This window comes from Carcharodon carcharias, chromosome 7 (assembly GCF_017639515.1).
Source record: "Carcharodon carcharias isolate sCarCar2 chromosome 7, sCarCar2.pri, whole genome shotgun sequence".
NCBI lineage: Eukaryota > Metazoa > Chordata > Chondrichthyes > Lamniformes > Lamnidae > Carcharodon > Carcharodon carcharias.
In genome coordinates, this window is record NC_054473.1 from 140,064,959 (window position 1) to 140,089,448 (window position 24,490).

The window sequence follows — 24,490 nt, forward strand, 5'->3', positions numbered from 1 at the left end:
CAGCAAGGATTTTCTAACAATAGATGGAATGGATGCAATCGATATTTTTATTATTCCACTAATCCAGGCACAATTTACACATAATAAAAGTTGGTGTAATCTTTCGTGATGTCTACAGATGCTTATTATACAGTTCACAGAGCACTCAAGACAATTTTCTCTTTCATTTCTACAGTTAAATTGTTGTTCGCCTAGTTTCCCAAATAAGTATCTCATTGGTCTCCTGGGGGCTCGTCTGGCCAAGAACCACGCAATTACCAAAATGGATTAGACACCTTGAATAACAAATCTACTCACACTATAAACTACATCATTTAATTGGACCAAACTGTTTGTGGTTACAATTAAAAGCTGACTTCTTCAATATACAGAGTTTTCAGCGTCACACCAGAGAATTATGCATTTAATAGTGTGTTAATTTTGTGTAGTGCAGTGTTGTCTGTTCAGATTGCGTATCATTTCCCAAATTAAATCTACCTTCCATATTAAAAATGAAGAGCTATATTCTGAAGGAGCTATGGAACATAATTAGAAACAAATTTCATCTAAGGTTTTCTGCTAGTCTGTCAGCTACATAAAGCTGATTATTTTATATTAACTTTACATTGTTATGATCTGGCTGCATTCCGTAATTGGCATCAATTTTGAAAAACTTAAATGAATGCACCATGTCGTGGTTCCTTATTATTTAATTCTAGTATATTTCTTGAAACTGCTTTTTAAATTGTTACATCATTTTCCTCATAAAAAACAATAGATTTTAACTGGCTGGGATCTTCCAGCCCTGTTGTGGCAGGACCTGGTGCAGAGGATGCACCTTGTCTTGTGATCAGGCCATCATTTTTGCAGCATTCTGCAGTTCTGTGTATTATAAAGGTGCTATTGTACAATACAGAAGCACCTTATTGACTATTGCTTCAGCAACCGTCACTCCTCATTTCTCAAAACATCTCTCAATGTTTCATTTTATATTGTAGTCACAATTCAGATCATCATTTTATGTAGTCCTCAAAGATAAGGATTGCCTTCGTAATTCACTGTGTTGTGAAAAAAGTGCGTGCCACATTTTGAGCATTACTTGTTCAATATCATATTCTGAGATAAAAAGAAAACATAAATTCTGTAAGTCTGAAACAACCATTACTGGAAATGTACTGCTGGTCATTCTATTTTTGATTTTAAAAAATAAATTAATGTTTTGAGTGTGGCACTTCATATGAACTCCAATTGATCAGATGAAGGGCTACGTTCAGAATTCAAATCAACCTTTTATGCTTTGGATATAGCCTGATCTTCCCTAGATCCTTTTAAAAAAAAATATTTGTTCTCAGGATGTAGGTGTGCTGGCAAAGGCACCTTTATTGTCCAACCCTACTTGTCTTGAGAAGGTGGCAGCGGATCTGCTTAAGCTTTGGCAGGCCTTGTGTTGATGGGTGCTCCTACAATGATATCAGGAAGGGAATCACAAAACAAACAACCCACTTATGTTGGAAAATGTTGGGTGAGGACGTCAGGTATGGGCAATACTTTTTGTATGGCTCTACAATAAGGCTAACATTAATTTATTTTTAATGATTTTTCTTTAACTTCTGAAACCAATGTAATCTTTCTCTTCATTGTGTTCTCTGTATTCAGCTACCTATTTCTAATTTTGGTAGTTAAACCTATTGCTGTCTTGATAAAATGTCAGAGAAATATGTCAGGCCTCACATACGTCAAATAATATTACTGTTAATTAATATTTAAACATGCATATGGAATCAGTGCATTAATATGCAAAACTTTTGCCATGTCAAATAGTTGGTCATAATCAAAAATATTTCATATGATATGTAAAGAAGTTAATATACAAATCATGCAATAATTATAAACCACAATAAAACATGTCATGAAAATATAATAGTTTTTATAATATTATTATGATTTATTATAAAAGTGAGTTAATTGAGGAGTTTGAATAGTTTGTGTGTGTGTGTGTTGGGATCTAATTGAATTGGACAGTTGGTCTGGAGATTTTGAGTTATTATTTGACGTATGTGAGGCCTGACATATTTCTCTGACATTCTATCAAGATCTAAAAATTACTGCTATAATAACTCCTAGAACCTCTAATTACACTTGTTCCCAGTTACACTTCCATTAACGCAACTGTAAAAACAAATAGATTTAAACAGACCCAGTCAAAGCAACATGATACCGTGGGCAGTGAGTTTTCTTAGCTTTGATTCCTGTAAGCAGCAACTTAATGCACAGAGTGTGTTAGATCTTACAATGCCTTTTCCTCTTATACACAGCCTTCTCTCCTTTATACATGTTTTCCCTTTTTAATGCATGAGTTATCAACAAGAAGCTAGGTTTGAAATGCTAAATACATAAACATGGCTGACGTTTAAGAACGTGAGGTATAAGGAAAATTTGCATTTTTAGATAAACCAGAGTAGTTCGAATTTTAAAGAGATGGTAAGATGTTACACCTAGCCTGAAGAAGCTAAGCCAAACAGTGTGTTTATTTTTCCCAAAGGCTACTGATAAAATTAATACTATGAAAGATTTATATTGTGAGAAAAGTAAAGTTGTAAAAACATATAAGAACAATGGAATATGCATTAAAAAGGGAAAACATGTATAAAGGAGAGAAGGCTGTGTATAAGAGGAAAAGGCATTGTAAGATCTAACACACTCTGTGCATTAAGTTGCTGCTTACAGGAATCAAAGCTAAGAAAACTCACTGCCCACGGTATCATGTTGCTTTGACTGGGTCTGTTTAAATCTATTTGTTTTTACAGTTGCGTTAATGGAAGTGTAACTGGGAAAAAGTGTAATTAGAGGTTCTAGGAGTTATTATAGCAGTAATTTTTAGATCTTGATAGAATGTCAGAGAAATATGTCAGGCCTCACATACGTCAAATAATAACTCAAAATCTCCAGACCAACTGTCCAATTCAATTAGATCCCAACACACACACACACAAACTATCCAAACTCCTCAATTAACTCACTTTTATAATAAATCATAATAATATTATAAAAACTATTATATTTTCATGACATGTTTTATTGTGGTTTATAATTATTGCATGATTTGTATATTAACTTCTTTACATATCATATGAAATATTTTTGATTATGACCAACTATTTGACATGGCAAAAGTTTTGCATATTAATGCACTGATTCCAAAGCTTGAAATCTTTTCTTTTGTTAATAAATGTTTAATTTAGTTTTCTAAAAAACCTCTGAAGTCATAGTAGTTTTATTACGTATTTTATCTCGAAATAAAACACAAATTGCAAAACAGTTGTGGCCATATGATCAAGTCTCCCTTGTGGATTTGATCCAACTGGCTCACATCATCTGCCACATCCTAACAAATGTAAGTTATATATTTTGGTATGGATATCCCTTGAATAGATCTAAATGTCATCAACTGTTTAATTACTAGTTCCCTTGGCCACAATCCCTTCATGTTGTTGCCAAATCCCTTCTGAGCATCTTCTTGGTCCTGTACAGCTCGGCATGTGAAATTGCTGCTGTTTTGCTTAGAATGAATCTGTTTTCTGATTGGAACTTCCAAAGCAATGCTTGACAACAATAAATAAAAACAAAAGTCTTTGCTTAGTACTTCTTGGGGAGCTTTTCCATTGCACTTGTTGGAAGCAGCTACCGAATCTTAGAACTCACAATCTCCATGTTAGTCATCTTTCAGCCGGTGGCTACATTCCTTGGAACTCAGCTTCCTAAAATTTGGTCACCTGTTGCCTCTTTACTATACTCTCACCTTCAGTTTATAGGCCCAGATATTTCATGTAACCCATGAATGTTTTCTTTAAATGCTAAAGGCTTACAACTTGCCAAGTCTGAAAGAATGCACAGCAATACAAGTTCTCTGTAATCCTGGCACATGTTACAATCATTATGATATGTTCTCAGAAGATCGTCAGCATTTTTAATGTCAGAATTTGAAAGCAGGAGAAGAATTTGGCAGATACTATGCTGAGTGGGTGATCCACTTAGCTAGATTACCACCTGGGGTAAAAACAAATCTAATCCATTTTGCAGTTTTGCACACCCTTTCTCTAACTTTTACTTTGAAGCTTATAACTTTTGCTATGAAAATATTTCTAACAGATACTGATAGGGTATTGCCAACAATTAATCCTTATGATTTCTGATTAGTATAGGTTAGAATATGAATTTTGAAAATATATATCTAATACTTTAAATTTTGGTTTCATGGAACTTTCTCAGTTTCTATCTTACCTGAAATCTAGAGTCACTCTCTGATGGACTGATTCAGCCCTAGAGGATACCATGAGCTTCAGCTGATAAGGACCTAGAGTGAATTCTCATATTGATTTCTTCAGATCAGTTTTTGCACTATATTAACCTGGAGATATTCAAAAGTAAAGATTTAATCATAACAGCTGAAGTTTAATTTGTTTATGATTCAAAATGGTAGGACAAGAAAACTTTGGGGAAACTTAGAACTGTCTCCATCAGGGAGAGGGGCAGGAAGAAGAGGAGAAAGAGAGGAGTCAATCTAGACTGTGTCTTTCCGAGCAGACTCTCTTCCTATTGCATGACCGGTAACCACAGCCGCATTCCCCATTCACCAGCAGCGCCACAATTTACCTTCCATCTGTTACCATCTATCGCAGTATCTGCTTGACAAAAATAAATAAAAACAAAGGTCACCACAAAATAAACATTCCAAACCAAATTTATAAATAAAATAGTGCCATATTACACAGAAAAGTCAACTGATCATCTTTGTGTATTCCCTCGGTGTCTATTTCCAGTGTGCCTTTGGCTGTCCTTATTTTCCTACATGGTGCTACTCTACTGGCTGCAGTGTGGCTAGTGAAGGCTGCTGACTTTCAGTGGAGGAGATGCAGGGTGATCTTTAGCAGCTCTGGGTCCAGAAGGCCTGCCTTCAGACTGCACCTTCTCGGCATAGGCGGAAGCAGGTCTGGGGTTTTCTGGCTGATAGGCAACAATCAGGGCACTGGTGGAGTGGGAGGATGAATGCTATTTCCCAAGAGAGGATAGTGGGTTTGTGCACCATAGAGCCACTGCTACTCCCCGAGGCAGTGCTTCAGCAATCTTAATTGTCTGTTGTGGGAGAAACTGCTGTGAGAACCTGCAAACTCCTGTACATACTGTAATCCACAGTGATGGCGGCAGCAAGCTGACCTTGCATGACAGCAAGCTGAGCTTCCACAGCAGCACTCAGACGTTGGGTGGCTGCTGTTTGTGCTGTAATGGAAACTGCAAATATGCAAATGAACAACATGTCCATGCTGGAAAGGATGGGCTCCAAGCTCTGCTTAAAGTGCTGTGCCAAGTTGGTGCCGGACTCCTTGACATTGACAACACACGTTCTGGCACACTCCCCAATGCACTAAGCATTTTGTTGGTAGGTGAGTGCTGGCAGACATAAGTGGGGGTGGGGGTGATGAATTGAGCTGTGATTGAGGCTAGATGTGCAGTTGGGCAGGATATGGCATTTGAAGACACATTCAATGACCTTGACCACTCGTGTGAAGTCATTGAATTTCAAGCAACACTCTATCCAGGTCCTTGGGGCTTGACTCCTATTGACTTCCACAGATTCCTGCTCCCACTACCTTCTAAGCATGTACCTGGAGGACCTCCTGATTCTCTGTGAATAGAGGACTGTTCTCCTCCTTTCCAATTCTGTGCCAAAGCCTCCTTTGCAGTGTTTGTAAACCTTAGAACCTGCTTTCTCCTGTGTTGTGCCATTCTTCAATATTTTCTGGCTAGAATCGCTTCCTGCTCCAGCCACAATGCTCCTCCTCTTTAAGTGATGCTAGTGCTCATGAGACTGACCATCCAACCAATTAGCAGTGGCTGGAAGTTGAAATCATTGCAATTAGTGGGCACTGGTTAATCGCTCACTGCAATCTTGTGCCTCTTTTTGAAGGCTGTTACAATTTAGCTCTTTGAAGGTTGAACAGAATACTTTGCTTCAAGCAGGGGATCTAGATTTAAAAAAAATTGGTGAGGATAGGAATGGCCTCGATATTAATTCAGAGGTACATTGGGAACTGTGAGGGGAAGGAGTCCAATATAGGGTAGGAAATCTGGACTTACATTCAGATCACCAGTCAGTCACATTTTAGCTCAGATTAATGTTGATTGTGTGGCATTGGGCTTCATAATGACCATCATGATGTCATCTCAATTCCAGTATTTAAAGTCGAATCCAAAGATGGAATTTGGAGGAGTTTGGAGTTAAGCAAGAGAAGACACGGTGTGACAATGTAATCAGAGTGTTCAAAGGCTGTGCCCTGCTTTAATGACATTTCCTTTGATGTACTGGATTGGGGAATGTGAGGAGCTAGAGAGAGATACCCCTTTCCCAGCAATGGGAGGAAGAAACCCCCTGCTTCCACAGAGAAGACATGACTGGAGGTGGACAGGGAGGTCAGTCACATTATGAAATACTCCTGGATTCAGTGAAGGAAGTGTTTTAGTGACCTAACCAAGACAAGAAAGATGAGTAGATTTGCTATTCAACTACATTTTTCTGTGTGTTTTGTTGCAATCCTGTCTCTGCCTTGCCACATTTACTCCATCATATCACTCATTCCATGCATTCTTTGGCAAGTGCATACATACTTCATTTTCTATGCACTTTCACACATCCCTATTTATCCATCCGCTACTGGCATTCACGCTCATCCTTATGCAGTTTCATAACTCTCCTCAATGCTCACCCTCAGCAAATGCACTGCATCCATCAGATGAACATATGCCATTATACACATTCATGGCTCTGTTCTTTCATCCATTGCAGAAGAGAGCATTGAACACCAGGGAGCGTGAGTGAGCAGAAGTGGCAATCCACAGATTGCCCAACTAACAACTTTTAAAAAATTATTATTCATCCACCGGATGTGAGCACTGCTGGCCAGGCCAGAATTTGTTTCCCATCCCTAACTGCCCTTGAGAAGGTGGTAATGAGCTGCCTTCTTGAACTGCTGCAGTCTATGTGGTGTAGGTACACCCACAGTGCTATTAGGGAGGGGGAGCGAGTTCCAGGACTTTAACCCCATGACAGGGAAGAAACGGCGATGTAGTTCCAAGTCAGGATGGTGTGTGACTTGAAGGGCAACTTGGTGGTGTTCCCATGTTGTCGAAGGAGCTTTGGTAAGTTGCTGCAAACTGCAGAGGAGGGTGCTGTAGACCAATGGCATTTCAATGTCCTTGGCCATCGGAGATGGGGAACTCCCAACTACAACCCACATACCATGAAACACTCAGACATGTTGCTTTGATTTTAACAATGAGTGAAATATAATCACCTTTATAATGATCAGTTGCAACATACATGCCTTGCAAGAACTAATTTGTATCCTTCTTCTCCACCAGAACCTTCCATCAGGATTCCATGGACCTTGAGGATGATGAACTTCAGATGACCTGATTCACTCTGAGGGTGCATTATCACAAGACTCAAGCGCACCATGAAGCAGCTCAGACATTTTCTGTTTGCTGGGTTAGACAAATAGGGTAGTTCAGTTTTCATCTGGGTGACTCACGCTTCACAAGTTATAGGAGTGGAGAGTCAGGAAGTGCAGACAGTTCCAGGCTCTGCTCAGCTGGACATAGATGCTGTACCCCTGGGGCCTCTGATGAAAAGGAGAAGGAATGAGGAACAGCAGAGGGTGTGTGATGTGGTGATTGACCTTCAAAGCACACTGAGGCTGATTGCAGAGAGTCCACCTCAAACATGAGTCAGATGATGTCATGGAGCACGCTGATGATGTGTTTTTCCATGAATAGAGCGGCCAACTCCATGGAACATCAAAGATGGCAATGGGTCTATGCTGGCTTTGATCAACACCATTTACACTCTGAATGCCAACAGGTCTGCTACCTTAAAGAGGATGAAAGAGACCCTATAGCATTGCACTGATCTACACCAAAGTGCTCTCCATCGGAATGGAAGCAGTGAATTGTGGCCAGTTCATGACAGGAATGATGGCGAAACGGTTACATCAAAGTGGGGACTCCAGCCAAAGGACTTCCACTTCTCACTTGCTGTGCCCCGTGCAACACCCACCCCCACCCACCCCCAAACATTACCACATCTACTGCCTTGTTATGTTGGCTGAATCTTTCCATTCACAGATACAGGGGAAGCAGTCTTTGTCAAAGCCTTCACAGGCTTCAAGACCCGGGGTAACTGGCCACAAGCGTCTCAGCAGAAAAGCAGGGATTTGAGCACCTTGCCTCCATCTCTGCTGAAGCCTCAAGTATTGCACCACATATAAATTGTAAGAAAAGGAAGGGTTCACTAAGCATATGTAGATGGGTGTATGAGAAAATGTTGCGTTGTGAAGTTTCTGCTTTTAGCAGAAACACATACATTTTAGTAGTTTGCACAATTTTGCCATCGGCTGTGCCCAAACTTTCCTCCAGTTTAAAATTCCCCTCAATATGATTAACAAGGCATTGTGTATGTATTTGTATGATCTCAGTTCTAAGGTGCCCAGTAAATGTGGTTTAGATCTCAAGACAGGTGAGAGAAGTAAATGCTAGATTCGTTGGATATTGGGTAATCCAGAATATTAAATTGAGTGCTTTTGAATTGCTTTGCAATAGCACTACACAACACTTGAGCAAATTAGTAGTTATAATTGTTTGGGAGTAAAGAACTGAAACAATATTGTATTGCTGAAAAAAGAGACATGTCGAAGCTGTTCATCTTGCACTCATCAGAACACTTTGCAAGAATACTAATAAAAGAGTGAAAACAACAATTTATACTGTATGAGGACAAGTGGACTCTGCCTGGTAGAGAGATTGGCAAGTGGACTCTGATTAGTAGAGGCATTGCCATGGAGAATGCACCAGTGATGATGACTGACAGTTAACTGCCAAGCATTCTTTGAAATTTAAAATATGCAGTTTGATTGTGATTGGTCAAAGTATTGCACTAAGGAATGAGTCAGTGAATGGCTGTTGCTTATTTTGTTTAGCTGAAATAGGCACAATGTGTGTATGTGTTCTTTTTGTCTGCAACAACCAGAGCCCTCTGTATTAATTTTTGCAGCTTGCACTACACACAAATGCGCCACACTGTGAGCCTGACTGACAACGTTAAACTGGTTGCCAATGTAATTTTTAGCACACTGGGGATTATTTAGTAAATGTTGTCCAACCATGGAATCACATCTAATATTGGGCACTCTGTTTTGAGATTTGCAAGAACCCAACAAAGATGTTTGTGAGAGCTGGACCTAGAGGGGATCCCATGGCAACACCATCTACTTGGGTATAAATGGTGTAATTAAAACTGAACTCAACTGCATGAGTTGCTGAGTTCAAGTTCAATGAATACTGACTCATGCAATGGTGGCGGGTCTAGATTGCCATGGTATGGTGCTGCAGCACAAAGGTCTATGGCTTCCTTAAGTGGAACATTGGTGATTAGGCTAGCAATGTTAAATGAGCACCTGGACACAGCATTGTTATTGATATGCAAGTCCCGTATGAACTTTGGAAGTGTGAATGATTCCTTCACCGTATATGTGGAAAACTTGAGCAAAACTGGTTGTAACAATTCGCTGAACCACTTGGCCAATTCATGTTGTGCAGAACCTGTCATAGATAAGATAAGTGTGTCTTGCCAAGTCCATATTTAACTGGACACAGCGATCTGTGAGGATGAACCCTGTCATATATATCAGGTGCAGCTCATCGTTCATACACAAGTCCAGCAAGCCTTTTTTTAGCTTACTCTTGAGCAAGGCTGTCCAGTCATGTTGAGTGGCAGGTCCAATGGATACGAATTTGAACCCATTGTTAAGAATTTGGTGCATTTTATTGAAACAGTCATGTTTGTTAAGGATGACTATTCCCGTCCCTTGTCAGGTTTACTGATGTGTATGTTCAGTTGGTCTTCAAGCCTTTCAATGCTGTAAGACATTCATATTGCATGTGAAAGTTAGATAGGTCATTCAGAATCCCACAATATGTGTGCACTAGATCAGCTAGGCATGCTTTAAAGGATTTAGCACCTTTGGTAGATGCTGGTTTGGGGTGGGATAGTTGGGTAGAGGAGTTCAAACTCAGCAAATACCTCTTCCTGTTTGATCTGGGATGAAGGCATACCAAAATTGAAACCATGGACAAGAACAAATACTTTGCTAACTGAGATAACATGCTCAGAGAGATTTGTTACGTGTTTAGTGGAGTCATTAATTGTGTTGCCAAACTGCTTCCGTTTTTATGGTGCAGGCATGTTTCAAATGGGTACTCTTTATGGTGCGGTTTATCGTGCCGCTTGACATGACTGAAAGCCTTGCTCAAAAGTAAGCTAAAAACATACTTGCTGGTTTTGTATAAGAGCAATAGTGTTGCCATGGGATCCCCTCTAGGTCCAGCTTTCCCAAACATCTTTGTTGGGTTCCATGAGAAACATGTTTTCAACAGAATGACATCTAACCTCCTACCCCTCACATATTTCCGATATGTAGATGATACATTAGCTATATTTAAATCAGCAGCTGCATGCCCGAGCCATTTGTTCACCATGCAAGCTTAATGGTGAAATAGGGCGCATCAAAGGCATCCTGCAGGATAATGGCTACCCTGATCAGATCATTTCACTCAAATGTTTGTGTACCCCACAAACTCACGAATGGGCCTAAGGCCATCACTTGTGGCCCTGAAAAGTGCCCAGTCTACCTCAGATTACCCTGGAAGCATAAGGTGTCTCAAAAATTTGAGCAACAGGTGAAATTAGCTGCTTCACACTGCCATTATACAGTAGCAATACGAGTGGTACTCGCCATTAACAAGATGCTGCCGTCAAACCAAAAAGATGTTCTGCCTATCACACCAATGAGTAATGTGGTGTATGAATTTCAGTGCCAGACTGGCGGATCATATCAAACAGCATGTCCCAGCCGCTGTTCGCAACGGGCAGGGTACAGACCGTATCCAACCAGCCTGTGCTTGCAAAACTCAAATTACAGTGTTCAACTTTAGATGCGATTCTGCGATTGGACAACATTTGCCAAATAATCCTCAGTGTGTAAGAATTACACTGACAAGCAATTTAAGATTGCTAGTTGGGCTTGCTGTGTGGTGCATTTGCGTATAATGGAAACTACATATAATAATATACAGGGCCCTGTCCTTTGCAAACAGAAAGAACATGTACATGCACTGTGCCTGTTTCAGCTAAACAAAATAAGTGACAGCTATTCGCTGACTCATTCCTCAGGGCAATCCCTTGACCAATCAGGGGCAAGTTGCTTGGTTTAAATTTCAAACAATGCTTGGCAGCTAACTGTCAGTCACCATCACTGATGCATTCTCCATGGCAGTGCCTCTACCAATCAGTTGCCAACCAATTAGCACTCTCTTCTCATTCAATATAAATTGTTGTTTTCTCCTTATATTGGTATTTTTGTGGTGTCCTGATGAGTACAAGATGGAAAGCTTTGACATGTCTCCTTTTTCAGCAATACTAAAATTAATAGTTATTATGATCTGGAATACATTATTTGAAAAACTTGAGGAAACAAACTCAATAGTAATTATCAAAAGTGAATTGAATAAGTAGTTCGAAAGAAGAAATTTTCAGGTATATAGGAAAGAAGCAGGAAAGTGAGGCTAATTGGATAGCACTTTCAATTATGCACAATGTGCCAAATAGCCTCTTTCTGTGCTATTGGATTTTATGATAATACTTTGATCAGAATATTTTATTTTGATACTTTAAAAAATATATGATGGAAAATATTATAGCACAATGTTCTACCAAAGTCCCTATACACATTGACAAACTATCCAAGAAATTCTATGAGAAGATTTCCCATAGCATTGTTCTCAGTAAACCTGATAATAGACTGATTTTATAAGAATGTAATAGTCTTTGGCTAAAGTGCAACTGTTTGTCTTTTAAGACCAAAAATTCAATTTGCTATTTTCAATACATCCTGAGGTCACTGAGAATTTAATTGCTATTTAGTAAGGAAACTGCAGATTAGAATGTGTTTGTCAATTTCAGGCTGTAGCTCAAAAGCATCCAGATTTTGCAACTGTAACAATATCTGGTCCGCACCAAATTTAAAGTTTTGCTTAGACATCACCCTTCTTCTATTATGCATCATTTAAATATACATATCTAATAAAATATAGATTATTTCCCCTCTTTCACTTACATCTCCTCACAAAGGATTCAGTGTAACTTAATGTATGTGAATCACAGTAAGACTAGCATTAAATAATGCTGGAGCTATTTCCTTTTCACCTATGCTGAATTGCAGCAGAAACAAATGATGTTTTCTTGTGCAGAGTGTTCATCCAATGTTGCTTCATTTTGGATGATGCAGTAAGCATGGTTTTGAAAACAAAATTACCCTGGTTATATCTGTAAAAGAGTCATACAGATTCAAAATGTTATCTCTGTCTCCCTTCACAGATGCTGTCAGACCTGCTGAGTTTTTCCAGCACTTTTTGTTTTCATGCCAGATTTCCAGCATCTGCAGTATTTTGCCTTTATTACCCTGGTTACATTTTGAGGCAATAAAAACATTCAATTAAAAAGGTTTTACAAATTCTATTAGTCCAAACATTAACAAAGGAGTTGAATTCAAGAGGTGAGAGTGACTGCCCTTGACATCAAGGCAGCATTTGACCGAGTGTGGCATCAAGGAGCCCTAGCAAAACTGGAGTCAATGGGAATCAGGGGAAAAACTCGCCACTGGTTGGAGTCATACCTAGCACAAAGGAAGATGGTTGTGATTGCTGGGGGTCAATCATCTCAATCCCAGGACATCACTGTAGGGGTTCCTCAGGGTAGTGTCCTAGGCCCAACCATCTTCAGATGCTTCATCAGTGACCGTCCTTCCTTCGTAAGGTCAGAAGTGGGGAATTCACAGATGATTGCACAATGTTTAGCACCGTAAGCGACTCCTCAGATACTGAAGTTGTCTGTGGTGCCATATGCAGCAAGACCTGGACAATATCCAGGCTTGTGCTGATAAGTGGCAAGTAACATTTGTGCCACACAATTGCCAGGCAATGACCTTCTCCAACAAGAGAAAATCCAACCATCTCCCCTTGACATTCAATGGCATTACTATCGCTAAACCCCCCCACTATCAACATCACTGACCAGAAACTGAACTGGATAAGCCATGTAAATACTGTGGCTACAAGAGCAGGTCAGAGGCTAGGAATCGTGGGATGAATAACTAGCCTCCTGACTCCCCAAATCCTGTCCACCATCTACAAGGCACAAGGCAGGAGTGTGATGGAATACTCCCCGCTTGCCTGGATGAGTGCAGCTCCTACAACACTCAAGAAGCTTGACACCATCCAGGAAAAAGCAGCTCACTTGACTCACACCACATCCACCACCTTCAACATTCACTCCCTCCACCACTGACGCACAGTAGCAGCAGTGTGTACCATCTACAAAGTGCACTGCAGCAGCTCTCCCAGGCTTCTTCGACAGCATCCTACAAACCCACGACCTTTGCAACCTAGAAGGACAAGGGCTTTTTTTTTGCAAAAATATACTTTATTCATAAATCTTCAACAACATTTTGAAACATTTCAAAATCACCATCACAAAAATACAATCACGTTCAACTTTTACAACATGAATCATAAGATGTATCAGTACAAACAATGAATATTACAATCATTGGCAGACATTCATTTTGATCTGTACATCCGAGGGGCTCTTTACAGTTCCCAGCCCCTCAGTGCACTATGGCAGAAAGGTCTTTGGCAGTGACCTTTTCCCATTGCGCCTTTGCGGTGGCTGCCCCAAGCTTTAGTGTGTCCCTCAGCACGTAGTCCTGGACCTTGGACTGTGCTAGTCTGCAACACTCGGTTGGGGACAACTCTTTGCGCTGGAAGACCAACAAGTTACGGGCAAACCAAAGAGCGTCTTTTACCGAGTTGATGATCCTCCAGCTGCAGTTGATGTTTGTCTCGGTGTGTGTCCCTGGGAACAGCCCTCTTATGCCCGGATCCTTCCTGATGGACTCAGCAAAGGGTTCTATGCAACACACGAAAAGAACAGGCGAGAGAAGGCAGCCCTGCCTGACTCCAGATTTAATCGGAAAGCTATCTGATTCCCATCCATTGATAGAGACTGCACTACTGATGTTAGTGTAGAGCAGTTGGATCCAATTGCGAATTCCCTCCCCAAACCCCATTTTGGAGAGCACATCCACCATGTAGGTGTGCGATATTCTGTCAAAGGCCTTCTCCTGATCCAGGCTGATGAGGCGGTATACACACCCCTGTCCTGTACATAGGCAATCGTATCCCTGAGCAGCGCGAGGCTGTCAGAAATCTTCCTGCCTGGCACAACGCAGGTCTGGTCAGGGTGGATCACCAATTCCAGAGCGGATTTGACCCGATTGGCGATGACCTTGGACAGAATCTTATAGTCCACATTCAACAGTGAAATGGGTCGCCAATTTCTAATTTCCTCCCTTTCTCCCTTGTGCTTGTAGATGAGGGTGATAATGCCTTTCCTCATGGATTCTGACATACTGCCGGCCAGGAGCATACTCTCATACACTTCTAGCAGGTCCGGGCCGATCCAGTCCCACAGAGTTGAATACAACTCCACCAGCAAGCCGTTGCTTCCGGGAGTTTTACTCTTCTCGAAGGACTCAAAGGCCTTAGTCAGGTCGTCAGGAGTTAGCGCTTTGTCCAGGCTCTCTCATGTACTTTCGTCTAAGACCTCTGTGATAGAGGACAGGAAGGACTGTGAGGCCGTGCTGTCTGTGGGCTTCATGTCATAAAAGGATTTGCTGATCCTCAAAATGTCGGACTGTGATGACTTTACTGAGCCCCCTTTTTCCTTCAGGCTGCTGATCACAGAGCTCTCTCTGTGTACTTTTTGGAAGAAGAAATGTGAGCGTGTCTTATCCTGCTCCACGGAGTGGACTCTGGAACGGAAGATGATGTTGGAAGCCTCCGAGGCAAAGAGCGAGGCTTGCTGGCTCTTCACCTCTTGGAGTTCCTCCTTAACATCGACCTCCATCGACTGCAGCCGGAGCAGATTCTGCGTGTTTTTCTGGAGTCGGGACATTTCCCTCTGTTCCTTTCTAGCTTTCTGGGTGCCTTTGAGGATGAAAAACCTCTTGATGTTTCCCTTGATCGCTTCCCACCAGTGTGTCAGTGACTCAAAGTGGGGTTTCGCAGTTCTCCAATCTTTGTAATCCCTCTTGAGCTCCTCAATGTTCTCTGGGGTCAGCAGTTGCACGTTTAGCTTCCATGCCCCCCTGCCAACCCTCTGGTCTTCCTCTAAGTGGCAGTCAGCCAGTAGGAGGCAGTGGTCAGAGAAGAACACCGGCTTGACGTCGGTGGATCTGACTGCGAATGCACGGGACACAAACAGGAAGTCTACCCTGGAACGGACAGACCGGTCAGGCCGCGACCAGGTGTATCTACACTGCGCTCCATCTGCAGGGTTGCTGAAGACGTCGTGCAGCTTGGCATCCTTTACTGTTTACAGCAGGGATCTGGATGTAGCATCCAATCTGCTATCGGCCCTGCCGGATCGTCCAGCCGCATCGATGATGCAGTTGAAGTCACCGCCCAGAATGACCGGCCTGGAGGTTGCCAGCAGCAGTGGGAGCTGCTGAAAAACCTCCAGCCGCTCAGCCCCTTGTGACGGGGCGTACACGTTAATTAACTGGAGTGGAGCATTCTTGTACATTATGTCTGCTACAAGGAGGCGCCCGCCCACCACCTCCTTAACCTGGGAGACGGTGAAACTGCCTCCCCGCAGCAGAATCCCCAGGCCGGAGGAACGAGAGTCGTTTCCTTCCAACCAGATGGATGGCCCATGGGACCATCATTGTGACCATTGCCTATAGGAGCTGAGGTGCGGTATCGCACACTCCTGCAGAAAAAACAGGTCAGCTTTGACCTTGGCAAGGTAGTCCAAGGTCGCAACACATTACGTAGTAGATTTAATGCTATGCACGTTTATGGATACAATCTTTAAGCCCATTTTAAAGCATTTAGTCTCTTACCAAACCTGTTGTCTCTGAGAGTCCCAGACCTTTGGTCTGCTCCTTCATGCTCGTAGTGTGCTCAAATTGCTTCACTTTGGATGGGCTGAGGAAACCGTCCTGAACCTCCCCATTGGCGATGTTCTGCTCAGGTGGCATCTGGGGGTCCGTGCAGAGAGCGGGGTTTGAAATGTCCTCTGTTGGAGAAGCTTCTCCAATCCTCTCCCCCTCTGGGGCGTTGCTGCTCCCGGCTTCCCGGAGCTGGAGTGCGCTGAGCGCCTCACTGCTCCCAGATTCCTGGGGCTGTGGTGCGCTGGCCTCTTCGGGTTGTGGGCAAAGTTGGGGTGCGCTGGTCTCCTCATTGTCTCCAATGTTCTGGAGCTTGGGTGTCTCGTCCTCCAACTCCCTAGCGTTTTGCCGCTTCTTCTGTCGGCGCCACACTGGCCCTTCTTTGTCCGAAGAGCTGCTGCTCTTGTTATCCGTGTCGGATGGGAGACGCCTCTTGCCTCTTGTCTGGGAAGTGGCTTGGTTTCTTCTTAGCCTCTTCTTTCTTTTGGCTCATTTCACCAGCTGCCACTCCCCCTGCTGCTTTCCCACTGCTGCCTCCTCTTCCTCCATTGATTCGCCCTCCTGAGGAGTGGAGGTTCAGGGGGCAGTGCTGTTGATTGGCCGTCTGTTGCCCCAATCTATTCCTCCACCTTATCTTTTTCTGTGTCCTCCTTTGTCCCGTTGTTCTCCCTGGGCACCTTGGTGGTTGGTGTGACACGAAGCATTTCTTCCGCTTCCCCCTCTTTGGCTTTGGCTGCCTGTGCATAAGTACAGCAATGTTTGGGGCAGGTCTTGTAGAGGTGACTTGCCTCGCCACACAGGTCGCAGCACTTAGCCTGTTTACAGTCTTTTGTCTGGTGCCCTTTCTGTTTGCAGTTCTTGCAGAGGACAGCGCTGCAGTTGGCCGCCACATGACCAGACTTGCCGCATGAGTGACGAAGTTTGGGTTGCCCAGCATAGACAAGGTAGCCATGGCTTCCCCCAATAGCGAATCTGGAAGGAGGGTGGAAGATGGCTCCCTTACCGTCGGTCTTGAGCGTGACTTTAACCTGGCGTTTACATGTCCAGATCCTCAAATCGTCTCTAACCGCAGTGCAGCTCCCAACCTTATCAAAGTACCTGGTAAGGAAGGTGAGCACGTCAGCAACAGGGACGAAGGGGTTGTAAAGATGCACCGTCGCAACCCGGCAACCCGGTCTCGTTGCAACGGCAGAGCAAAGAGCGGCTCCGCCGTCAGGATCTTCATTTCTGGCAGGTCTTTCTTCTCCTCAAACACCTTCAGGAGTTTGACACAAGCTGCCACTTGCTTGAACGTCACATCAAAAAATCCAGCGCTGGGGAAGTCCTGTAGGCAGTAGATCTCCGCAGCCTCGCAACCACACAGCTTGAGTAGGATCCTCTTGGTGAAGAAGGTCCGATCCATTACTGTTCCTTCCTCGCTGCCCTTCACCATGGCTCGGATGGTGTTAGGTGCCCCATAATAAGGAGTTCGACTGGTTATAGCCATTGCTCGATGACCTTTCCCTGGCAGAAACGCGATGAAGGTCTCTCCCCTGCCAGGTAAGTAGAAGGACAAGGGCAGCGGATATATAGGAACACCACCAACTGCAAGTTCCACTCCAAGTCACTCGCCATCCTACCTTGGGAATATATCGCTGTCCCTTTACTGTCACTGTGTCAAAATCCTGGAACTCCCTCCCTAACAACACTGTGGGTGTACCTAGACCACATGAACTGCAGCGGTTCAAGAAGGCAGCTCACCACCACCTTCTGAAGGGCGATAAGGGATGGAAAAAAATGGAATGCAAATACTTTTTTACTATTTGTGTACAGGCAGTTTTCTTTCAAATGTTGGAATTGTAGATTTCTCCTCCATTCCCTCCCAAGTAAAGAGAGAAAGACTTGCATTTATATTGCACTTTTCACGACCATCAGACACCTTAAAGCACTTTACAGACAATGAAGCACTTTAGAAGTGTAGTCTGTTGTAGGAAATGCAGTAGCCAGTAGGAGCACAGCAAACTCCCACAAACTACAATGTGATAATGACCAGATAACCCTGTTTTTGTGATGTTGATTGAGGAATAAGAATTGACAAGGACACTGAGAATAGCTCCCCTGGTCTCCTTCAGAATAGTGCTGTGGGATCTTGTATATCCACCCAAGCAGGCAGATAAAGTCCCAGCTTAATGCCTTATCTGAAAGACTGATTTTACAATAAATATGCTTTTATTGTTTGTAATGGAGGAATACCATATTTTTATGGTATTTTAGAAAATTTGAATTTGGTCCAAGTGCTGCAATAGTCTGATTGGCTGAAAAGTTGATCAATTCAAAAGAAATGAGTGATTATAGGTTCCTAAAAATAAGGTTAAGATTAGCTAATGATGTGAATTTGTTACTTTGAAATGTTGCAAAGTGAATGTAAATAACAGAAGGAGCCATATTCGGTTTTTAAGAAAGCAATTTTTTTCAAAGCCTTTATCAGACTGCCTACAGTTCATCAAGAAATCTTTTAAATGAGTTCCAGGCAAGACAATTAAATGGTTATTGTCACAATTTAGTAGGAAATCTGAACCATAATTCAGCAATGTCACCTTTGCAACACCAACTATTAGATTTGTAACACCATTTAAAGGAGCAAGCACTCTGATTCATTTTCCTAATATGATCCCTTATGTAAGCCTTGCAGCCTATTAGATATAATAGTATTGTTCATTTCCTAGTGGCATTGTGGACCAGGTTGAAGTTTCCTACATTTAAAGGGCTCCAAGAGGAGTCCGCTTTTTGTTGCATTCAGCTGAATGCAGTAACTGTAGTTTAAGATTCCCTGTCAAGTTCAATGGGCTAGCATGTAATTCAGAGCGAGGGGACTCCAAAGCGTATTTCTTAAGTATTATGAGAACTCAAGTTTTGTCATAGGAAAAAAGTCTCTGCACATCAAGAGGTAGAACCTGGCATTACGAATTATTGATGAGTTATGCAGAAGGATAGAACCATATCCATACAGTTCAGGACATGCTTAGTAAGTTGCTTCTGCTTTGTACTTCTGCAGCTTGGTTGTTTCAAGATAGTTCAGTGAAGGGAAAAAAACATTTTTGCAACTTGCAGTTTCCTGGCCTCCTTCTGTAACCATGCCCTGATTTTATTCTATTTTAGAATTAGGTTGTGGAACTGCGGACATGAGTAAACATTCCGAAATTGTTCAGTAATTACTGTGGGGATGGAAAGAGAGTATTCATGGAAGCCTTCTCCTGAGAATTTAAGCGATGTAGGGTCTGTGATCTGTGTACGTGCAAGAATTGGGGTTCTTGAGCAAATCATTTTCTCATTCTTTTAGTTGACCGAACCAACTTCCTGGAAGTAAATATTCTATGGGCGGGAATTTCCGCACCCGCCCGCCGCCGGGACCTTCCAGTCCCACCGCAAGTCAATGGAGTTTTGGCTAGGGCACCGCATCGCCCATGGTGGGTCCTGCCTGCGACAGGGCCGGAAAATCCCAGCCCATGTCCATTAAAGAGAAATTTGATTTTGCTCTCATAGTTCAACTTAACTTGAATTTCCAGGCCATTGTAGTAACTCCATGTAAACTGCTACCATTTATTCATATATTAAATGTCTTCAAACTGTTTGTCAGAGCCAGACTAGAAAGAGCCAATGCATGTAATTTTTCCCTTCTCACTCTTCAGTTTTTGATGTACAAGAACATTTGAAGTAAATAATGCAGAAAACAGATATATATCTCTTGTATGCATCATAGAACAATACAGCTCAGGGTTTCTGCTGGGTTATGCTGATTTATTCAATGCGATATGTCTGAAATTGACCAAACCAACGCAAAAGATTGCAGAATTTCAACTATACATTCCATTCAGTGCAGTATCCATGATCAACACTGACCATGCCCCCAGATTGGCATAGTGGCATTGCCATTGGACTGGTATCCCAGAGACCCAGGGTTAAGAATCCCACCACAGCAGATGGTGAAATCTGAATTCAAAAAAAATCTGGAATTAAAAGTCTGATGATGACAATGAAACCATTGCTGATTGTCGTAAAAACCCATCTGGTTCACTAATGTCCTTTAGGGAAGGCCTCCGTGTGACTCCAGCAATGCGGTTGGCTCTTAAAATGTCCCCTGAACAAGGACAATTAGGGATGGGCAGTAAAAATGCTGTGGTTCCACTCATTACAACCATCTGCGGAACTTTGAAAATTAATTTTTTTTCTAGGCACAAGGTCACGAATAGGAGCGTTTTAAAAGCTTATGAATATTTTTAAAAATTACCAAGAAACTAGCTACTGTATAGCAATATCATGTGATTGATTCTTAACTGCCTGCCGAAATGGTCAAACAATTGAATATAGGGATAGGTAATAAATGCTGGTCTTCTTAGCGATCCTCACATCCCATGAATTGATTAAAAAAGGTATAACTAGTGAATGATTCTGTATGGTTTCCTAATGTAATTTTCAGTTATTTAAAATCACTGATAGTGTACAAGGCACTCAGATTAGAAATGCTTACCTCTTGTGATAAACCCACTTTCAGTTGCATTAATAAAACTGCAACAGGTTTTACCACTCTTGCTTATATCAAGGATTTTTTTAAAACAATTTCCTTTCTTTAAGTAAGACCAGTCTCTAAAATGTTATCCATCTGCACTAGTTCATGGCAGATTTTACTTTTGGTGATATGCAAATGAAACTAGCACAATATAGGGCACAATTCGCTTTTTCCAAGGCCAAGATATTGACAGCAAAAAGAGACCCTATTAAGGGCATTATGTTTGTGCTGGTGATTGGCCAGACCAATTTTGTTACCCTGCCGACAGCAAGGTAACTTGCTCTTTTTATCCACTTTCTCCATATAAATGATTGAATAGTCTTTGCCGCATCTACTTATGGTGACAAAACATTCCATACTCCAGGAACTGAGTGAAGATATGCCTCCTAACCTCTTTGCTGACTTTTCGCACCAATATTAAATCAATAATCCCTTGCGACTGATTGCCCCACCAGAGGTAACAGCCTTTAACTATTTGAGGAACATCCATTAATCCTAATGTCTTGTTTCCTGTCAATTAACCTTCTATGTGTGCCACTGTTCTGATGTAGGCCTCAACTTTTGTAACAATCTTCCTGTGACACACACATCTTCTGAAAAACCATATGAATTATATCTAATGATTTCCTTTCACTCCTATTTTGTAGCAATGCTGCAAGGTCACTTTACAAGAGCAATATATATCTTTACTTTTTGAAATGAGGGCACTGTAAGAAAATAAGAATTTCTCCTGCTCACTAATAACCAAACTGGTCCTTTCTCCTTCTAGGTCAGTACAATATTAATGAGCCTATTTCATCTGTCACAGTGGCTGCATTCTTGTGCTCTCGGTGGTGGTGAGCTTGGAGGCAGCAAGGGCATTTACTCAGGTGGGATATTGGTGTACCTGAACCCCGCTGCCTTCTTGCTTTCACTAGAATTAAGACCTTCCTGCCCTGCGGCCAATTGAGCCACTTAAGAAGCCAAATAATGACAACTTAAGGGCCTCATCCTGCCATCGGTATTAACCCAGCTGCGGGCAGGCCTGTTACCATTCGACATGCATTACGCGTAAAAATGTGTAGCCAGCTTGTCACGTCCTGAGGAGGGGGGTGTCCCTTGATCAAAGGCATCCAGTGCTTGATGGAAGAACTGGACATCAGGAAGTAGGGGGTTCTGCTAGAGCAACCCCCCTGCCCTTGCCGTTGAGAGGAGTGCCCTTGCACTCCTCTACCTGTCACTCCCATCTTATGAAACCAACATTCCCTCCCCAAACATATTGCTTACCTGCAGCCTGGCTGCTCCACGATCTTGGGACTCCGGTAGCTGTTCTTCCAGTTATAAAAACAAAAAACTGCGGATGCTGGAAATCCAAAACAAAAACAGAATTACCTGGAAAAACTCAGCAGGTCTGGCAGCATAGGTGGAGAAGAAAAGAGTTGACGTTTCAAGTCCTCATGAGCCTTCAACAGAACTAGATGAATCCAAGGAGGGGGCTGAAATATAAGCTGGTTTAAGGTGTCGGTGTGGGGGGGTGGGGGGGTGGGGGGGTGGGGGGGGGAGAAGTGGAGGGGGTTGGTGTGGTTGTAGGGTCAAGCAAGCAGTGATGGGAGCAGATCATCAAAAGATGTCACAGACAAAAGAACAAAAGAACACAGAGGTGTTGAAGTTGGTGATATTATCTAAACGAATGTGCTAGTTAAGAATGGATGGTAGGGCACTCAAGGTATAGCTCTAGTGGGGGTGGGGGGAGCATAAAAGATTTTAAAATATTTAAAAATAATGGAAATAGGTGGGAAAAGAAAAATCTATATAAATTATTGGAAAAAAACAAAAGGAAGGGGGAAGAAACAGAAAGGGGGTGGGGATGGAGGAGGGAGCTCAAGACCTAAAGTTGTTGAATTCAATATTCAGTCCGGAAGGCTGTAAGGTGCCTAGTCGGAAGATGAGGTGTTGTTCCTCCAGTTTGCGTTGGGCTTCACTGGAACAATGCAGCAAGCCAAGGACAGACATGTGGGCAAGAGAGCAGGGTGGAGTGTTAAAATGGCAAGTGACAGGGAGGTTTGGGTCATTCTTGCGGACAGACCGCAGGAGTTCTGCAAAGCGGTCGCCCAGTTTATGTTTGGTCTCTCCAATGTAGAGACGACCGCATTGGGAGCAACGAATACAGTAGACTAAGTTGGGGGAAATGCAAGTGAAATGCTTCTTCACTTGAAAGGAATGTTTGGGCCCTTGGACGGTGAGGAGAGAGGAAGTGAAGGGGCAGGTGTTACATCTTTTGCATGGGCATGGGGAGGTGCCATAGGTGGGGGTTGAGGAGTAGGGGGTGATGGAGGAGTGGACCAGGGTGTCCCGGAGGGAACGATCCCTATGGAATGCCGCCAGGAGAGGTGAAGGGAAGATGTGTTTGGTGGTGGCATCATGCTGGAGTTGGCGGAAATGGCAGAGGATGATCCTTTGAATGCGGAGGCTGGTGGGGTGATAAGTGAGGACAAGGGGGACCCTATCATGTTTCTGGGAGGGAGGAGAAGGCGTGAGGGCGGATGCGCGGGAGATGGGCCGGACATGGTTGAGGGCCCTGTTCTTCCAGTAGCCTCCCCTGTGGCGCTGCTGAGCAAAAGAACTGCTGACCTCTGATTGGCTGGCAGCTCACAGTGGGCTAGACTTCTGCCCCCAAGGTCTTGATTCCAGGGGAAGGCCCGCTGCTGGCCTTGCTGCTGCCTGATTGGCATTTGGTTCAGTGGGCCTTTCTGAAAAGAGGCAGCACAGGTCTCTCACTGGCTCTCCGGCTGGCAGATGTGTCCCCCGCAGCTCACCAAGATTTCACCCAGTGTGTTGAGCTTTGTGTGTGATATAGTACAACTGAGTAAGAATATGTAGCTAGAGTCTGCTCAACCAGCCTGTATTTAAAATAACTGTTACTTATTATGAATCTTTATAATATAAACACCTGCAAAAACAAAACAAGGAATTTGGTTTGGAACCATTTCACAGACTGACAATCATTCTTTCTGTTCCATGTGAATTACCATATTATTGGTGAGAACTCCACAGCAGATTGGCCAAAATGGAGCATTGACATGGCTTTAGGTGCATCTCTGGTTTAGAACCTGAAAGTAAATTGATGTACTCTCCCAATTCATTGAATTTTACCTCGGCAGGATCAAAGCTGGGGATTTTGGACATGTTTGCAAAAAATATTGACAGACTATCCTACCTGATGAATCATTATTTGGCTCAGTTTCATTCTGTGAGTTAAGAAATGAAATGCATTACTTTTAAGGCTTATAATTTATTATGGAGAGAGGATGAAACTTTTATGTCATGAGGGAAATAGGCTTGAGACTTTTGCAATTGATATTACTGCTGTTGTGTATTACTGTTTCTGCAGAGACATTAACAGCTTTAATATACCTAGCTGTGCACTATACTTTGATAAATGTAGTTATAATGGGTTGGAGCTGGGGTGATTGCAAAGAACCAGTGTTGGAGATATTATGAGCAGGACAGTATCCACTTAGGAATGTATAATGGTGACCTGCCTCTGGAAAGTAATTTTTGGACTAGTCAACAAGACACTGAAAAATGCCATTTTAGGGGAACCTGATTTGAATTGCAGTTTTTTTTTCTCCAAGGGCTAATCAATAATAAAGTACAGTTATCGGAAAAAATATATTGAATAATTGGGAGGGGATGGAAAACAAGGGCAACAGCTGAAGGAGAAGATACAACTGTTTATATGGGAATTGCTGTACTCTTTATGGGTGCTTGAAAAAGCCTTGGGAATGCCCTTCTTTCAAGTGTTGTTCATGGGGCCTGGGGGCAAGGTGGCTAGGAGATTGGGGGGTTTCTTCAGGCTTACATTTGA